The sequence below is a fragment of the Triturus cristatus genome, chromosome 5_2, assembly GCF_964204655.1.
Source record: "Triturus cristatus chromosome 5_2, aTriCri1.1, whole genome shotgun sequence".
Taxonomy (NCBI): domain Eukaryota; kingdom Metazoa; phylum Chordata; class Amphibia; order Caudata; family Salamandridae; genus Triturus; species Triturus cristatus.
The window spans coordinates 378,511,834-378,531,041 of record NC_140588.1 but is presented as its reverse complement, the minus strand read 5'-3'; positions in this window follow the sequence as shown (position 1 = coordinate 378,531,041).

Sequence of the window (19,208 nt, the reverse complement as noted above, 5' to 3'; positions counted from 1 at the left end):
CACCCAATGGACCCTCAGCGCCTTAGGGGACTTCATCCTCCATCTTCCAAAGTGCTAAAAGGTGCAGCTGCAGTGTGTTGACTGTGAGGGGGGCAGGGTCTCTCCTGATGCATGCTTTAAAGCACTTTAGCAAGCCCACTGCGCAGGACAGCAAGGGTGGCAGCACTGGGGTAGTCTACCCCCACGGACCCTCAGAGCCTTAGGGAACTCCGTCACCCAACTTCCAAAGAGCCAGGAGGTGCAGCTTCAGTGTGATGACTGTGAGGAGGTGGGGCCTCTCCCGACGTGTACTGGAAAGCACTTTGGCAAGCCAGCTGCACAGGAGGCGCCCAGACAAGAACATCCTGCACCCATCAGAGCCAGGAAGAGGTGAGGAGGGGCCACGCCCTTTTGCTCATCTTCTGGCACCTATGGTGGTGCATTGGAGTGATTCCACTGCGGAGTGTACCTGGTGTAGGCTAACTGTCACCCTACTTGGAGTTTCTTTTGACCCCTGTAGCAAGTTAGCATCTTTTTGAGCTGATTGGCTTAGCGTGCATGGTAGTCGGCTGCAAAAATTCTACCGTCTGGGACAGGGCGCATACACACCATCTTTGTTGCCATTTGTTGTTAAATCTTACGGGGACTGCTCATGATTGTGCGCAGCTTTAACACCTGTGAACTTGGAGTTTGACACATTGGGGGTAGGCTCATTTATTGTCACCCAGGACTGCTCATTATTGTATAGCAGCTTTGACATCTGTGCACCTGAAGTCTGACCTACCGGGGGTGGGGGTAGGCTCTGCTCAGCCCAGTTGGGTAACTGGGCATCCCTGGGGCTACAATAGCATTTAGGCTTTTTTCTTAAGAGGTGTTATATAGTAGAAGTGGCGTTACTATGGGAAAAAGAAAAGCCCCCGTAGCTAAACCATCCACCCTGCATCGTGCACCCAGAGTCTCCACAATAGAGGGCTTTCTAACATGAGCAGTCTCTGTGGTTTCTAAAGAAATTGAATTGTCAGAAAGAAGTTTATAACTGACAATGGGTAGCTCTCTCCCGATTTCTAGCTGCCACCCTTTGCCGACCCTATTCTGGGTAGATTTAACAGGGACAGAGGGGCTGAGTCTCTCATGTGCATCATAGGGGGAGGAAGGGGATTGGGATGGGCTCCCTGAGGATAGAGGCCTGCCCACAATGGGGGGTGTCAGGGTCTATGGACCCGCTCATAGTCTCTTCCTGCCCCATTAGCCCCATTGGCCCTAGCTGTAAGACGAGGAAGCGAGGTGGAGCGGAGGGCCAGAGTAGGCTCCGAGGCAGGGGGGATGCTCGGGTTGAATCTAACTCCTCTTGCTCCTTTGGGGGAGACCTCTTCTCCACAGGTGTGTTTCCCAAGTTTCAGGCGTTACGAACCTCGATGCTTCACCCAATTTTGTCCAGACTTGATGTAATTGAGTCCAGAGTTACCGAAATGTTGGCTTGTCTTGACCCTGGGAGGACTTTCCAAGCAGGGCCAGCTCCTGCCTCGAAGATAGCTCCTCCTGTGGACCTCATCTTAGAGGATAATGCCCATAATACCAGAGGGTACCGAGGTGTAACAATTACCAAGATATGTGCCACTGAGTCCCCCAGAGGTTCTAAAGATGTTTCTGTGGTTCCCCAGACCCAAAGGTCTCATGGGGAGGCGGGTTCTTTTCAAGGCTCAGATTCCCCTTAACTAGTGCCCAATGGGGATGTACTCCATTTGCCCCCTGAGGCTACCCCATACATCGTGTTCCTGAGGAATATCCCCTCCCACTTTAGCTCAGCTCCTGAATATTTTAAGGTGGTGCATTGGTTTCACCGGGCACATCCATTTTGGCATGGGTATCTCCATGTGTATTATTAGGGCTCCCAGAGTCAACTGGGTGGGCGGGGACAGCAAGAAACAAGCAGGGTATTGTATGGTGGTTAACTTTGATAGTCCCTTAGCTCTGTCACACATTTTGGATGCCTCCTGTGAATACAGGCCTTTTGACCCACATGCAATAGTAGTTCTCCCTCTGGTGTTCTTCTACAAACCTGAGAAGGTGTGCTGTCCTTTATCATCACTGGGGTTGCAGAACCAGGGGTCACAAGGGAGGTATTGTTTGCCAACCTGACAGCCTTTACCTGTGAACCTCTCAAATCAATTTGCCCCTTTGGGCAATTTGGAGCAGTGTGACTGACTGGAAGCCAAGGATTTATCCCCCTCTTTGTCCCTGTCCCCCAAGCCTTTGGTGGCATCCCCCATTCCCCCTCACTCTCCCACCTCTCCTGTGCCTCCTCGACTGGCACCCGTGGAGGACCCCAATTTAGGTATATTGTCCTGGAATGTGGACGGGTTATCCACCAAGTTTCTTGACCCTGAATGGATGAAGTTCCAGGAGACGTGGGAGTTCAAGGACACCTTTTCTTTAGAAGACTACAAAACCTACTTTTTACCTGCGTGGCCTTCAGTAGCATGAAGGGCTTGTGTATGACTGATCACCTTTGTTATTGTGGAATTGAGTAAGTGTGTTGTCGATTTGCATTGGGGGGTGCAAATGATGCAGGGATTAAGGATTTCTCTTCCAGGATTTGCTAATATTACTGGTAAACATTTACAATGTTAAAGCTGGTATTGATGGGGACTCTAGCCTCCAAGGTTTAAATATGAAATTGACATCCAGGATGGATACTGGAGTGGGCAAAGGGAGTGAGCTAGTGGGGGACTTCAATTGCCACTTGTGTGAAAGCCCCTTAGTGTCACACGCTACCAGATCCAAATGTATGTTATCTAAAAGGTTTCATTTTGATCACTCTAAGGCTGACTTGGAGCTTGGTGCATATCTTGAATCACACAATCTTGTGCTTGTGCTGCACAAATTGCTCAACTCACCTAATCCCTGCATTGTTCCAACCTTCAAGGGTAGGGGGTGCAACTCCATTATTGATTTTGTTTTTGTTTCTGCTCCCCTTTTATGTAAATTTCTGATTCCAGTATTATTCACAGCCCATGTAGTGATCATAAACCCCTGTCCTTAGTTCGAGAGAGGGTTATGATCGCTGCTAACTCAAGGGCTGAAATTCACCATCGGTTTTCTCTTGTCGACAAAGGCAAGAAACTTAAGTGGTCCCAACTGGACCCAATGCACTTTAAAGAGTCTTTAGTGTTGGGCTGTGCCCACGAGTTTGCTTGGAAGTTGATGCCGCAGGCAAGGATTCCCTGACAGTGTTTAAGGGTATTGTCCACAAAGTATTGGTTCAAACCCATATGGTAGGCGAGATCTCAAGTGGTTCAACAGAGACTGCTCTAGGAGTCTTAGGCAGCTGAAGGCAGCCCTGAAGCAGGTCTCAAGAGACAGGAGCATTTTACCAGCCTGTAAGCTGGCATATCTGTGGGTGATAGACAAGCAGAAACACGCCGTGCAGGAACTAGCTTGTGAATACCTTACCCAAGCTAGTGAGAGTGGAGACAGCGCTCTTTTCTTTAGGGTTTTTAATAGGCCTTGCTTTGAGTAGGGGGTGGGCCCAGCAATATACATTTATATCTCTGAGCTCCAATGGGTTGACCATTTTGCAGGGGTCTATAATTTCGGGGCGGTAGAGGGGAAAGATGTCTGAATAGATCCTGCATTGGCTAGGGCCCCTATGATCTTCACCCTGGATGAAGTAATCGCAGGGATTTGCTCACTAACCCATAATAAGGCTCCCAGCCCCGATGGCATACCCCGGACCTGTTGCAGGATGACACTGAACTTTGGGGTCCCCTACTGACACAGATAGTTAAAATGGTTAACCCTCTTTATCAATGAGGATCCTATTGCATGTGTTTTAACCTTTGTTTTTCTAAGTCCTGAAACCAAGGTGTAAGACTTTAACATATTTACCTTTAGGGCAAGCAAGTTCATAAAGGAGGCAAACCCATCCAACAAAATCTGTAAACCATTTGCTGTTCTTACAATGAGGACAGCATTGTCCGCATATAAGAGGGCTGGGATGGCTTGCACCCCAGTATGAGGTATTTCCCTGCCACAAAATGTTAAATAATCATCCAAGCCATTAATATAAAGTAAAAAGAGGAATAGGGCCAAAACACATCCTTGCCTGACCCCCACAAAGATTTGATGAGTGAGGTACAATCTTCATCTTGGAAGTAACAGTGCAAGCGACAAAGTAGATCAACCAGAGCTTGTTCAAGCCCCATAGCAGGTACGATCATTTGGCATGGTTTACAGGCATCCACATTGGCCTTAAAAATATTGGCCAGGCCGTATCTGGTCCAGGGGGTTTCTGGGGGCAGTCTTGTTAATGGAATCCGATACCTCTCTAAGACTGAGCAACTGACCATTATCTCTGGCGGATACCATATCCACAGCAAGAAAACACCTCCTTCATCCAACGATGCATTTCCCTCTGCAGTGTAAAACACTGTTCTAGAATAGTCCTCCCAGGTATCCGCACTAATGTGACATATAAATTGGCATTCCTCACAATTTAAAAAAAACGGCATGTTCCCAACTGCCCAAAAGCTCCTACTGTCCTTTGCATCCCCATGCCTCTAACAAATCAGCCCAAGCCTTATGTAAAATGTCTGCCTTCCTAGCTTCTATGGCTATTTTATATGCATGGTGGGCTCTCCTTACATCAATAGCACACCTAGAGGAGGTTTTCAAAGCTTTTATTAGGGAATAATGGACTGCTGAGCATGTTTTGTCAAACCACCTACAAGGATGAGAAGCCTTTGCTCTCTTTTTTGTTACCAGCATGCCCGTGATACTTTGATACAGTAAGGAGAAGCCTTCCAAGATAGTACTCGCTTCCTTACATGCGACAAGCAGGCTCCAAAGGCAAGTGTATTTCCTACAATCAGTTTACTCCAAAAACAATCTGTGTCTACATGGTCCCAGCTCATTGACTTAACTTTATTACTTGAGAACATGATGGATCTATTCGAGGGGTGGGTCGCAAGTCATAATAAGATCAAAATCCATAACTATACACAATGCATTATGGTCACTGGAACAATGCAAAATTACCTTGAATTCTATGAACATGGGCATCAAGCCTCTAGATATTGAAATAAAATCAATTGTGCTAACAGAAACATGGTGGGCAGAAGGGACGCCCGCCATAGGTGCGGCGGTCCCGCCATGCCAATCAGGATGCGACCGCCACCATGGCAGTCGCATCCCGCATTCTTTACATTGCGGCGGGCAGTGCTGTAAGCAGCACCCGCCGCAATGTACAAAATGCATGTTGTGCATTTGCATGCACAACGTGACAGGCACCGCGCGGTGCCTGCCACCTTGTGCATGCAAATGTATGGGGGTACCATGGGTACCCCCCAAGTGCGCCCCCCAACTCTCTCGGGCCTACAACGGGCCCCCAACAGCAGAAACCACATGCCTTTCCATGGCAGCAACGCCACCATGGAAAGGCTCATCTCCGCCTGCATCATGATATGGACCATATCATGCCCCTGTTCCACCCGGTCGACGAGTCGACTGGCGGAAAAGCGGCGGACGGTCTTTCCATCCGCCGCAGACACCCCAGCCACACTAATATGGCGGGGGGTCAATCAGGTATGGATGGCAGGCAGATTGCCTCCCGCCGGGCCAGGGGTGGTTACCGCCGGCCCCGCCGGAGCAATCCGCCCGCCATCCTAATGGGCCCCATGGTCTTTATATGTGGGTATTGTTTGGGTAGTAGTAGAATCAATTTCTTGCGCCATTATCAAATTGTATTTTAAAAGTATATTGTTGAGTGCATCACAATGAGGGGAGTGATTAAAGTATAATAACTCCAATAATCAGAGAAATTACATGACGTGATATTAAAGTTCTCCACCCACATAATACACATCTGAGAGCCAAGAGATTCCACAAACTTAGTTAAAGAATCATCAACTCAGTCCACAACCTCTGTGTATCTCGTCTCAAAGATATTATAGTAGTAATTAATCCATAAAAAAATCACAATGATTAGAACATACTCAGTGCAACATTTGGTACAATGGAGCACTTTTAATGACTTTAACCTTTGTGGCAGTTAATTTCATTGAAATAAGCACCGCCAACCTACCTTGCGCTCTCCCTGCAGGCGACCATAGAGTTGGTGAGCAGGAAGATATAAAACCATCAATTGCAAAATTTTCCAGCATCCACGTTTCCTGACAGCACACTGTCTCATAACCCATGATGTAATTTAACCAATCCGTATTGAATAACTTTGATCTAGCACCGGCAATATTCCAGTATAGAATTTTGAGACCTCCACAGTTGTTATACTCCCTTGGAGTAAAGGAAATAGCAGTACATATGGATCCTTTAGTTGCCCCCCCCCCCCCCCCCAGGAGCTTGTGGGTTATGCTGTGGCCTATTTAAAAGTTCCTCAGTCAATCAATATCTGTAATAGCGGCCAGAGGAGAATAACTATTCACAGTAGAAGCTTTGTAGTGAATGGCCCTATGTGCCCTGGATAAGGTTTCAAGTGCGAGGGCAGAGCGAGCATGGATTCTCCCCGGCAATGAGATAGGATAATTCCGATGACATAACAAACTTTTGACAATTGCTGGGTCCCTGAAATGAATCACTACAAAGTCACGTTTGCCTTATTTCTACTGTAACCCACCCAGCCCACCCTTCGCACTAAGATCATCTCGCCAAAAAAGTCCTCCTCACTTCTGTTTTCAAGGCAGAGGTGGGGGGACAGACTCTGGCACAATAACATAAGGGCTATATTCAGGGGGAAGCTGCAATGTTGTAACCTCCCTAGATCTAATGCGAAAGCTATTCATTAAATGGGGATCCCATAGTATGAGTCGCAATGGGGGCCCCCCTGTGCGCTAACTGGTAGAGATGGTAGAGATAAACAAGCATCATTCGGATTATTAGAGTTGGATAAATCAGCAGTTGAGCTTCTACTGGCAAGTTATGGATGACAGGAGCTAACGACTGGTTCTGTCTGGTAATAAAAGAGGATTCCTGAGTCAGCGATATGGGTCTCTCTTCTGTCTCAATTTCCTTTGAGATTACCCCTATAGCTGTCTTCAGGAAGCACTCGCAGAGTACGTCAGAGCTCTGCTCACCGTCCCTTAAGTTTGTGAACAAAACAAAATCAAAGGTTTAATCCATCCCCACATGAGGTATTTTTACATTGTGATTATAAACATGAAATAAAGAGTTTTGTAATTTTGTACATAACGTATTGTTAAACTTCTATATAGCTAATGTTATTGTTTCCATATTATTTCCCTGAAAAATGCAATGCATTGTTTGCTCTTGTTCTACTACCATAAAAAAACATAATAGGAGGTTTTTACATAATATTGAATAATTTACTTACGTAAGCAAATCTTAGTGAGCAGTGGGAACTCATATGCAGCATATTTCCACGCTTTATCAGTGAAAGCAGGAAAGCAGCACTTCTACATGCTCAGATGATCAAGTTGTTATTTTAATGGGAAGGGAAAATATGTTTACTGGTAAACTTAATAAAGTAAACTGTTTTAATAAATATCCAAATGAAATGTGCTTATATTTCATTGTACAAAGTCGGCGCAGAAGAATGCATTCCAGAAATGGGACACCAGATAGTAGATTACATAAACCTCTCCTATAACAGCAAGAGCTCATGGGAGAGGAGGCTCCTTTGCAGATTCTGATGTACGGCTTTGTTTAAAGACCACTTTCGACAGACTGAGAGCAACGAGGCTGAAATCATATTTTATGCAGAGTCCCACAAGGAAAGCTTCTGGTGATTTGAAACATGCTTGCCTTGCCGCTGGCATACATTTCTAGATTAGTGTCATATATGTGTCAATGTAAAACAGCACAAGCTATTTGTTTGCGCGTCCTTATTACTCTCTTTACTTTATTCCATATCCCATTTGACATTAAATCTCTGGTTATGACGCACCTCACTGGGTTTAGATTTCCGTGTCAAATGTACGTGAATAAACAGCAGAAATAAAACACCAAATATAAGAGGCGGTGCTTGAGTCAGCGCACAATAGGTGGAGGATCAGGACTTGTTAGTGTGGGCTCCCAAATGGGATGTAGAGCAGCTATTGGGAAAGGTAAAAAATAACTAGATTTTGTAAGCATTGATTGAAGTTAAACGATGCTTACTGCATGAGCATGGAGGTGAGAGAATATGAGGGGCATACCACCAATCATGGCTTTTATTACTCTGCTTGACATTGGACATCGGTACATAGCTATGTAAACATGGGTGTAACGGGGGGAGGGAGTCTCCATAAGTGGGCATTATACGTCATACAGTGCCTGATATCACAAATATAAATTGTACTTAATACACCTTTAGATTCCTAGATCCTCTCAACATCATTTTTTATGTAAGTGAAAGCCTTCACCAGAATAATGGTATTCCATGAACACAGAATGGACTTTGGGTAAGCTCCCATCAAAGCATTGGATAGCTTCCTTCATCCATCGGTTTGAGACCTTGCCAATCGCATCTTGACTCACCACAGAATTCTTTAGTCCCCACTGTCATACAAATGGCTGTTTTAATGAAATACTTTCTCCTCCAGAGCTTCAAAAAGCATGCGTAAGGGCCAATGTTACATCTCAAAAGAATACTCGGGAATTACCATTTCTGTTGCAGTCAATCATTTGTTTATTTTATATTTTTCAATGGTACCACTCTATCATGTGGTATTAGTTATCTTTACATAGAACATATGAGAGTAAATGAAAATATATGTCTACAGACAATGCAACATGACTAGATGGGTTAGTAAATAATTATACTTGCTAGGGGAAAATGTGGAAGTACGTCTAAACTAAGAGAAAAGGGAGCAAACGTATCCTGTGATGGGAAAACAGGTAAGAATGCCCACTTCTTATTACCTAATATCAAGTAGTGATTTAGAGAGGGTAGCTGGTAGACTGGATATTCTTTTTTCTTTTTTTTTTATCTGATGATTTTGCTTCCGTTTGTGGGCAGTGATCACTGAGATGGCTTGCCCGCGGAGGACTGTTTTATAAGCTTCCCATAGGATGACAGGTGAGGCCACCGAGTGTATATTGTCTTGGAAATAGTGTTTAGAGGTCTTATGGAGGTTTTTCCAAATGTTGGGTTCTTTGAGGTATCCCGGGTGTAGTTGGTATGTGCGTCTTCTTCCCATAAGGTGAGACGTATATGTCATACGTATGGGTCCGTGATCTGAGATACCCCTTGGAAGGTGTTCAATTTTACCTATTCCCTCCACACTGGCCGGGGAAGTAAATATATAATCGATACGTGATAGGCTGTTGTGTACCCCTGAGTGGAAGGTGTATTGTGGTGTTTCAGGGTGTTGCGTGCCCCATACATCCACCAGCCCAATTGCATCTAGGAATTCCCGGAGGGAAGAAGAAGCAGGCCCCTGATCCCTATGTGGGTATCTGTCAATAGCTGCGTCCACGGTGGCATCAAAGTCGCCTCCTATAATTAAGTCCCCGGGGGGGAGTGTCAACAGAAATTTACCTAGGGCAGGGAAGGCGAGGCCGTGAAGTGCCGGTGGAATGTAAACTGTCACTAGGTTGTACAGTCGCCCTTCCCACTGACAGGATAGTGCAGCAAAACACCCTTGATCGTCTGTCCAAGTCCCGGTTCCTATTAGGGGGCAGCTTTTCTTCAGGAGGATCCCAAATCCTCTTGAACCCGATGTGAACTCAGCATGGACCGCCATACAAAATCCCCATCTGTCCAACGCCCTGGTCGCCGTACCGACCAGGTGTGATTCCTGTATAAGGACTACTGATGGGGCGTGCCTTTTAAGTTATTATAGCACTAATCCCCTCTTTATTTTGTTACCCAGGCCATTCACATTCCAGGATATAACCGTTAGGGGGGCCCCCAGTGTGTGCGGGTCTTGGGGCTGTGACTGGGAAGGGCTGTGTATTACGGATCCTAGAGTCTGTGAGTGGTCAGTCGACATAGGAAATTTTTTTTCTTTGTGGGTTCACGAGGACCCTTTCCAGTGGCAAAGTGTTTCGGCTGTGAATATTCTTTTGGAACTACCTTTGGAATAACAAACATCAACTTAAACAACACCCCTCCCTCCACTCCCCTCCCTGCTCCCCTGCAAGACGGACTCCCAACTACCCGCCACCCCAACATTGCAGAGTGCTTCAACCCCTTAAACAGTACTTGCGTGCGGGAGATGAGGTCCGAGATGCCCCTTGAAGCTCCCCATTGTCCCCAGCTTTGCAAAACATGGTATCGTAGGTATCAGTGTCAGTGTCGGCCCCTGCAGTGTCTCTATGTAGTCCAGTGCCAGCCGGCCCCGTCCAGCCGTGCAGGTCCCTTTCTCAGTGCTTCAAAAACCTGCCGTCATCTTCCAGCTTGTCCTTCGGTTGTTGTGTAATCATTTCGATCTGTGGGATCCTTGACCTCACCTTCCAGCCTCCCCCTGTGAGGCGTTTTGGGTTTCTCTGCCATTCTTCTCGCTTGATGAGCGCTCCCGCGGTGAACGCTGTTGGTGTTGACTCGCTGGTCTTGCTGTGCGTCCCACTTGTCGCCATCCCTCCAGCCAGTCATGTGCTTCCTCTGGTGCCTCAAAGAACCAGGTTTTTCCATCTGCCACAACCCTTAATCTCGCTGGAAACAACATAGAGTAGGTGATTTCTCTGTGTCGTAGTTCCCTTTTCACCTCTAGAAAGTTCCGTCTTCTTTTGGCGACTGCAGCCGTATAATCTGGGAAAAAGGATACCACTGAGTACATGATGCGCAATGGCGAGGCCACCCGTGCCGTCTGCAGAATGACATCGCAGAAGTTGAAAATGCGGGCCAGCACAGGTCTTGGGGGAGCCCCCGGTTTAGGTGGTTCCCAGTCACTGGAGCCGCGCAGCGGCACGATTGGGCCCCCGGACTCAGCCCTCCAGGAGACCGACACAGATTGTATTTGGTGCGAGGGGCTCACCGCTCAGGGCACCGGCGCCGCCGTCCGGGCGTCACCTCTCTAGGCCTGTCCCTCACTCGAGGCCGCTGCTGCTGAGGCGCGCACAGGCCTCAGATGGTTCTTGGTCGCCGGCCCCGCGCTGCAGCACGATTGGTCCCGGAATCTTGCTCACCAGGGGCCAAACACTTTCCGATCACTTAAAAACGTGTTGGGGCTAGATTCCATACGGATTATTGTGCGGATGGCAGGGAGAACCTCTCGGTGGTCCCGGAGCTCCTCTAGACTGCAGCCATCTAGCACGGCAGCAAGCCACGCCCCCACGAGACCGGATATTCTTGGTGTGATATTCTCCTAAACATTTTGCCTTCACTCCCTGATTTTGAGGTGAATCATTTTTATTGGCATTAGGACTCTATGCACCTTACCCCTGCTAATCAGTGATAAACTGCTTGTGCTCTTTCCTTCAAACATGGTAAAATTGACTATAGCTAACTGGCATATTTCATTTACTTGTAAGTCCTTAGTAAATGGTACTACATGTGACTAGGCTTGTTTATTAAATGCTAGTAGTGTTCAGCAGTACTCATTGTGCCACCCCATTAAGTAGCCTTTCCAACCATGTTTTAGGCTTGCCACTGTGGTCTGCAGAGCAAATTTAGACTACCCTTTTCGACCCAGCAAAAATTACTTTTTTGTCAAGACTAATCCTTCCATTCTGATACTTAAAAGTCAGCTGTAAGGAAGGCCTAATGGCTCATAGGGCAGTGTGCATGGCATTCAAACAGTAGGACATGTGCGAATTTTACATGTACTGACAGTGAAAAACCCCTAAAGTCATTTTATTCTGTTCTAAGGTATATGTCTCCCATAGACTAACACTGGTTTAGCTTATATCAATTAACACGTGCTAACTTCAGATTGGGAGCAGATAGAGAAATAATGTTACACTCAAATTAATTGTAATTTTAAATCCCCTCTAGTGGTAAAGTCAGATTTTAGATCACAATTTAAAAAATGCCTTTTTTAGAAAGCTCTATGAAAACCACAGAAACTACCCTTAGATCTAAGGACAAAGTACGTAATAATTAAGAATAACAAAGGCCCATCTAGGTATCATTTAGTAAATTATTCAAAAAGAATCAGGTATTTTCAGTTAATCCAACAATATAAACAATAAATGTACAAAGCTGTTTCAAGTGACCTGAATACAATACAATAATTCTTTATATATGGAGTCATCACAAAACAACAACTCAAACTTGAAATATGAACAAAAGGATGTACACAAAACACTAATAGTGCTCTATGAGGCAAAATGATCACACAGGGCAAGGTGGTGCAGTGATAAAGACTATAGCCTGATCATAAACAAGGCATTAGGAAATGAGATGGTCACCAGAAGAGCTAATACATCAAGTAATGAGTCATCACGATAAATGAATCATGTAATTTGATCAAACACTCATAATTGGCCCTCATATTACTAGATTGTCTTTGCATTCACTAAAGTCGCTGACATTTCGACCCATAGACAAATTTGAAAGGTTATCATCAGGATGAAAATTACTTTCAGAGCTTAGGGTAGATCCCAAGTCACTTATGGAAAAGTGTCTGGAGGGAAGGATTGTCAGAGTCCTGAAACTGGACCAGCACACATGGAGTCTGCACAGGGTGGATTCAGCAATTTGATGACACACAGCAGAGAACTGAATCCCACAGACGGCGCGTCCGCAGAGGAATTCAAACCAAATTTTTTTAAATGTGTCATTTTCCTGCCCAAAGGTTTTGAGGCCTTTCTAAGAATGTTCAGCTGCCATGGCCTGTCAATGGTTTCCTCAACAAGGATGTGTATAGGACCCAGACAGTGAAAAAGGGACCTGGGTGTAGATGAGAGAAGGTCTTTCTGGCAGGATGGCTGGGGAGGAGCTGTGCCCTGCCCTGAATATATTTCCAAAAAGATCTTGCCAACAGTACACAACAAGGAACCTGACACCAGGCCTGCCATTGTATTTGTCCCCCTAGATAGCTTGAAGCAGGACCAGTGGAAGGAGAAGAACTCACCAGATCCAGCTTTGGGGGTAGGTCAGGGAATTCTCCCACATGAAAGCTGGCACACAATATAAACAACAACTCTTCAGATCCACTCATCAGTACAATCCTGGATCTGTGGAAGACTTGGAAGGACTGCCCTGCTACCAGAAGGTCTGCTCTGAGAAGGAAGATTGGACCTGCTTGACTTGATCCCAGGCTATCCAGAGTGACTCCAAGGGTCAGGTGACTGACCTCCTGTGTGAGCTACAGGGACACAACAAGCTTCCAGAGGCCTCCTTGTAGATGCCCAGTTGACCATTGCCAACTGGACCTGCCTGAGTCTTGCTGCTGGACTCTTCTGCAGCAAGTCCTGAAGGCCAAGAGGTACCCCTCAGGCCTGGGACCCTTGGTTGGCATCAGTGAGATCTCCTCCACAAGAAGAAGGTGAAAATCCTGAATTTCGGCTCTTTGTGACTACTTGTGTCTATGGCCCACTGTGCAGAGGGGAGAAATTTGATCATTTACCTATTCCTAATCGTTTACTGAAATGCTATTGGATGATGTGAACGAAGAAAGAGAAACATGTTATCATTTAGAATATTTTGTGTTTATATTAGTGCGTATTCTTAGAGTAGAAGGGAGCTTCTCTCACTCACAATTGATTGAGACTGCACATCTGAGTTTCTTAAGATTATACCTCTCTTCATGGGAGATTACGTAGCCTATTTTCTAGATTTATTAGATGGCTGCTGATTTATAGCTGAGAATACTTTTCAGCGTGATCTTTCCTTTTGATTAATGTGCAAAAGCTGTATGCCTATGCATTCATTATCTCATCAGAACTCTTTAGTGAGTATCAGAAATGACAGCTAATTTTATTTAAATTGAACTTAATTAAAATGAGGGCAATTCGTTTATGAAACACACTTGTTGTACTGTTCCAATATTAACTGTTATACTAACAAATATTGTATTCTTCCTTATATTACAATATACATTATTGGATTATATTCATTTTTAATGCTGATACTAAAAAGTCTAATACTTATTGAATAAATTATGTAACGCTAAAGAATTGAAAAATAAAGCCCTTTAACTTACACAGATTCCCTTTATTTACTGTACTAAAGTCTTTAGCGATTTTATTACCTATATTTTTTAATGTAGATGATCTCTCCTTTTAACTTTTCCTTGTCAATAAACAAATGTCCATACGACCAAAGGCGGGGGTTATTTAATGATTATACCTGAAGGTTAAGATATGGAAAACCCCACTGCATCAAGTTGTAGCAGAGGATACTTGGTGTTACAGGAGAGAAAGGAGGTGAAATAATGTGCCCAAGTTTAGAATTGCCCATGACCCTTAAGTCCAAAGACCGAAATCAGTTGAAGTGGTGGAAGTATTAGTATCAATAGAGATGTGAGTTGCAATTGCCTTTATTAAGTTTTGTTATTGTGCTGAAGTTATGAGTCTGGTGTTTTGAAAGAGGCTAATAGATTAGTTGTGTCAAAGCATTTGATGTTGAACAGTTGTAGTTGTTATTGTACTCGGAGTAGTCCAAGATCCTGTGATAGTTAAGAAATAGTAAGTTGTGGTGTTATTTGAGTGCTAAGGTTTTGTGGTGCAGGTTTGTGAAGAACCATCGACAGCATATTTGAGATAGGAACAATAAATATTTAATGTGATTGTACTAATAATGATTGGTGTTAGTGGAACCTATTGCACAAAGAGCAAACTATAACAGTCAGAGTAATTTCCTGCTGGTCTAGAATTCATCTGTGTGTACGTGGGAGGAAGTCATAAGGTGTGAAAGTGTTAATTCTAATTATTTTTGTGTCGAATCTACTTTGAATTCTTTAGCGGAGCAGGCAAGAGTTATTCGTTTATTATGCTTGCTTAAAGTTGTAGCACGTCATGTACGAGAAAATTGTAAAGGAGGGTGAACAGCTGCAAGGAGTGAGAGTTACGTCAGCGTGTGCCGCATCAAGTGCTAAACTGCAATAGGTTTACAGAAAGAGGATTGAGTCAGGATTGTGGGAAAATATTGATGTGAACGGAACTGTAAACTGAAAAAGCTTTGACATTTACTGAATTCATATTTACTAATTTATTCTTGAAGTTTTGCAGTCATGAAATGTTTTAAAGCTCTTAAAGATTTGATGAGAAGTGATGTGGAGGTCCTTGTTTGGGAGGGTGAGAAGGCTCCACCAGAAGGTAAACCAGATCATTATATGGAGACAAATGTAGGGCTTCATACAAGTTTGTGGGTTCGTCAATGGCACAAGATCAATGAAAATGAAAGAGTATTTAGATTGCCACATCATTATACTTTTGATTTAAGGATTATAGAACATTTAAGGGAAATGTTATATGAAATGAGACCACTTCCTAGGCCCACGTAATACATAAAATGCTTGGGAGCGAGCAGCTCATGCCAAAGAGAATGAAAACTATCAAAATAGAGCAAAGAGAACAGTGTAAAATTGTAGAGATGCTCAATGGGATGAAGGACAACAGAGATGGAGGATATCTGCGATCATTAATACAGGCAAGTGGCAGCTGAGTTATCACTGCTTTCATTTTATTTAATTTTAAAACACACTGTTTTTAATTCTATTCTGACCTTCATTACTTCATCTATTTGTGGGTTGCCCTCCTCGCCTTGCTCTTTGGTCCACAACTGACTTTTCCGATTGTTGTGGAGAGAGCGGGCAAATTCCTGCACTTCTAGGACCATGGGGGTTAGCGGACAAGCTGCGTCACACCACTTCCTATATTTAGGAGATGGCGGCGCTTACGAGCAGAGATCATTAATGCAGGCAAGTGGCAGCTGAGTTATCTCTGCTGGTGACTGCTTTCATTTTATTTACATTTTTAAACACACTCTTTTTAATTCTATTCTGACCTTCATTATCCCATCTATTTGTGGGTTGCCCTCCTCACCTCGCTCTCTGGTCCACCACGGTCTTTTCCGACTGTTGTGGAGAGAGCGCATAAATTCCCTCACTTCCGGGAGCTTGGGGGTTAGCGGACTAGCTGCCTTACACCACTTCCTATATATAGGAGATGGTGGCACTGACACGCAGCGGATGCGTGCAGCGGGCATTCCGACGGCATGACAAAGGCGCACCAAAGGCAAGCCCGTCTGCGCCTGTCCGCACCAGGCCGTCGCCAGGAGCAAGAACCCCTGCATCATGCACCTCAGGAAAAAGAAATGATAACAAAATCATCTACTCATCATAGGAATTGATCAAATTGGTAATTATGCCAAGAACTCTCTCATCTATTTACATTGCCACATACAAAATCGAATAACCACCTTCAAGGGACCTTTCTCTTGTCGCGAATGCAGTTTCCAAAGCCATAAGCTGACTAACATTGAATCATTTTCTATGATCACTAGGAACTCTCTAGACTCCAAGGCCATCCTTACTCACAAAGTTCTTTCTAATTCTAATGCTGTGTTCACCGATGCATGAAAATGCTTTCTTTGCAATTGCAGATCATTGCCAAAGCACAAAATTGAAATCTTGGACATGATTGAGTCTACATCACCAGATCTGGGGTTTCTTAAAGAGACCTGGGTCAAACTTCACTCCACCCCCGCTATTGCTATGGCCTTACCTTCTAACTACAATATATTAAGATTAGATAGGTTAGGTAAAACGGGTGGAAGATTAGCAATTATTTTTCATAATTCACTTAAAGTCACTATTATCAAATCCGTCTCTTAGGCATGGGCTGATATGTGTCTTTAAAATGGACTTCTCCGCCTAGAATAGCTGGATAGGAGCTCTTGTCTACCATCCCCCTGGCCCCTTAGGACTATTTAGTCATAAACTTATGGAGCTCATTGCGATCCAGGCACTGTCCTCTAATACCTTTATCTTACTCAGTGACTTTAACGTCCATATGCATGGTCCCTCAAACTCAGAAGCACAACAGCTCTGCTCTGACCTTGCCTCCCTAGGTCTCACACAATCTGTTATAGGTTCCACTCATATTGCTGGCCACATGCTAGACTTGATTTTTACCAACTCCCCTTTTTTGTCCTGTGAACCCCATTGTCCTCTTGTCTGGACTGATCACGCTTTAATAAATTTTCACATTTCATTGTCACACATGGTTGCATCTCGCAACAATCCTCCAAAGCCAATCTATAGTAGACAATGGCCCAAAGACTCTCCTGATGCTTTTACGAAAGCATACACTACCCTTAATATAGAGAATGCAATGGATATGCAGGAAGCTTTCAAATTATTGCATACATCTCTCAATACCGCCATTGATCGTCTAGCGCCTGTAAAACTTCATTCCTCACCAAGACTAACGCCACATGCGTCCTGGTACACGCCACATCTACACAAAGAGAAAACCCAATGTAAAAAGTTGGAAAGATAATGGCGAACTACTCCCTTTCCAAACTATCGGGAAGCCTATAAAAAATCCTTAGCGCACGCTCACAGTAATATTAGGAAAGCGGTAAAATTTTATCTCTCAGCAACTTGATAGAGCTGGCAATTCCTCCAAGGAACTTTTTAAGACCCTTAATTCTTACATCAATCCCCAGGCCTGCACTACCAACACTCCCCCTCCGCAAATACTTTGCAACCAGATTGATGACCACTTGGAGGATAAAGCAAATGTACTCTATAATAATCTTGCAAATTTGACACACCACATCAACTTGAAGCCTACGTATGTTGGTAGAAAGCATACTTGCACTTGCACCCTTCAATGTAGACTCCGCTCAACTTGCTCTGAAAGCTGCTAAATCAGGCTCTCCTCAGGATCCTATTCCAGTGAAGAGAGAAGCCATGCTGTCCCAGCAACTGGCCCGCCTATTAGCTTCTTATTGAATCTCTCACTGAGCACTGGCGCAATTCCAGCTGAGTGAAAAGCTGCTCAGGTCATTCCGATCCCGAAAAAAAACAACCTTCCTACTACAGATGTTTCCAACTATCGCCCTTTATCACTCCTTCCCTGGGCTAGTAAAATAATAGCAAGTAATAATAATAAACAACTGATGGAATACCTTGAGTCTATTAGGATCCTAGATCCATCTCAATCAGGCTTCAGACCAATGCACAGCACCAAAACTGCACTCTTAGCTGTTACAGACCATATTAGAGGTTGCCAAGACAATAATCTTCCATCCATGCTTGTGCTGTTAGACTTGTCTGCAGCTTTCAATACGATATCTCATCTAAGACTGGTACAGAGATTGAAGGAGATAGGTAACCAGGACCCAGTGATAAAGTGGTTTAGAAACAATCTGTCTGACCGAACTCAGACCATTCATCTGGGACCTTTTCGGTCACGCACCATGATAATTAACAAAGGAGTGCCCCAGGGCTCTTGTTTGAGCCCCACTCTGTTTAACATATATGTTACTCCCATTGCAAACATCATAAGAGCCTATGGTTTTATACCTAGCTCATATGCGGACAATACTCAACTTCTTTTAGCCTTTGATAAAAACCCTTCAGAGACTAGAGAGCATTTTGCTAAAGGCATGCAAGCTATTACAGCTTGGATGGCCGATAACTTTCTCCAGCTAAATAGTGGTAACATTGAAATCATGCTTTTCGGTGCTACTCAACTGTTATGGTCTCCTGAGTGATGGTGCCTGAATTAGAATCACCACCTATTCCAAAATCTTCAGTGAAAAATCTGGGCATATAACTTGATCAGAAGTTAACCATTAAAGACCAAATGACATCTACCATTGGCTCCTGCTTTCATGTTATGAGGCTATTACGAAGAGTATTTCCAATGCTCCCACTGGCAGTATACAAGACCCTAGTCCAGGCACTGGTGATTATCCACTTGGCTATGGAAATGCTCTCCTGGCTGCGGTCAACAAATCTCTCCTGGACAAGGTCCAGGTGGTTCAGAGCGAGATCTGCCTCGACCCCTTTACTACATGCACTACACTGGCTGCCAGTGCGGAAGCGTATCACCTACAAAATCTGTTGCCTAGTGCACAAAGCGCTTATTGGCAAGGGACCTAGCTATTTGAAGGAAAAACGCATCCTCTATCGACCAACAAGATCTTTAAGATCTACGAATAAGTCTTGTCTCACTATACCATGCATTAGGAAAACACATTCAGGTGGCCATACTTTTACATTACTAGCCCCCGTCTTTGAAACAAACTTGCCCTTCACCTACGAGAATGCCCCGGCCACTACAATTTTAAGAAATTATTAAAAACTGAATTATTTTAAACTTCTAGGCTCCTCGCCTTGCATTTTTGATCCTGCTGCGCCGAGATGATTCATGCA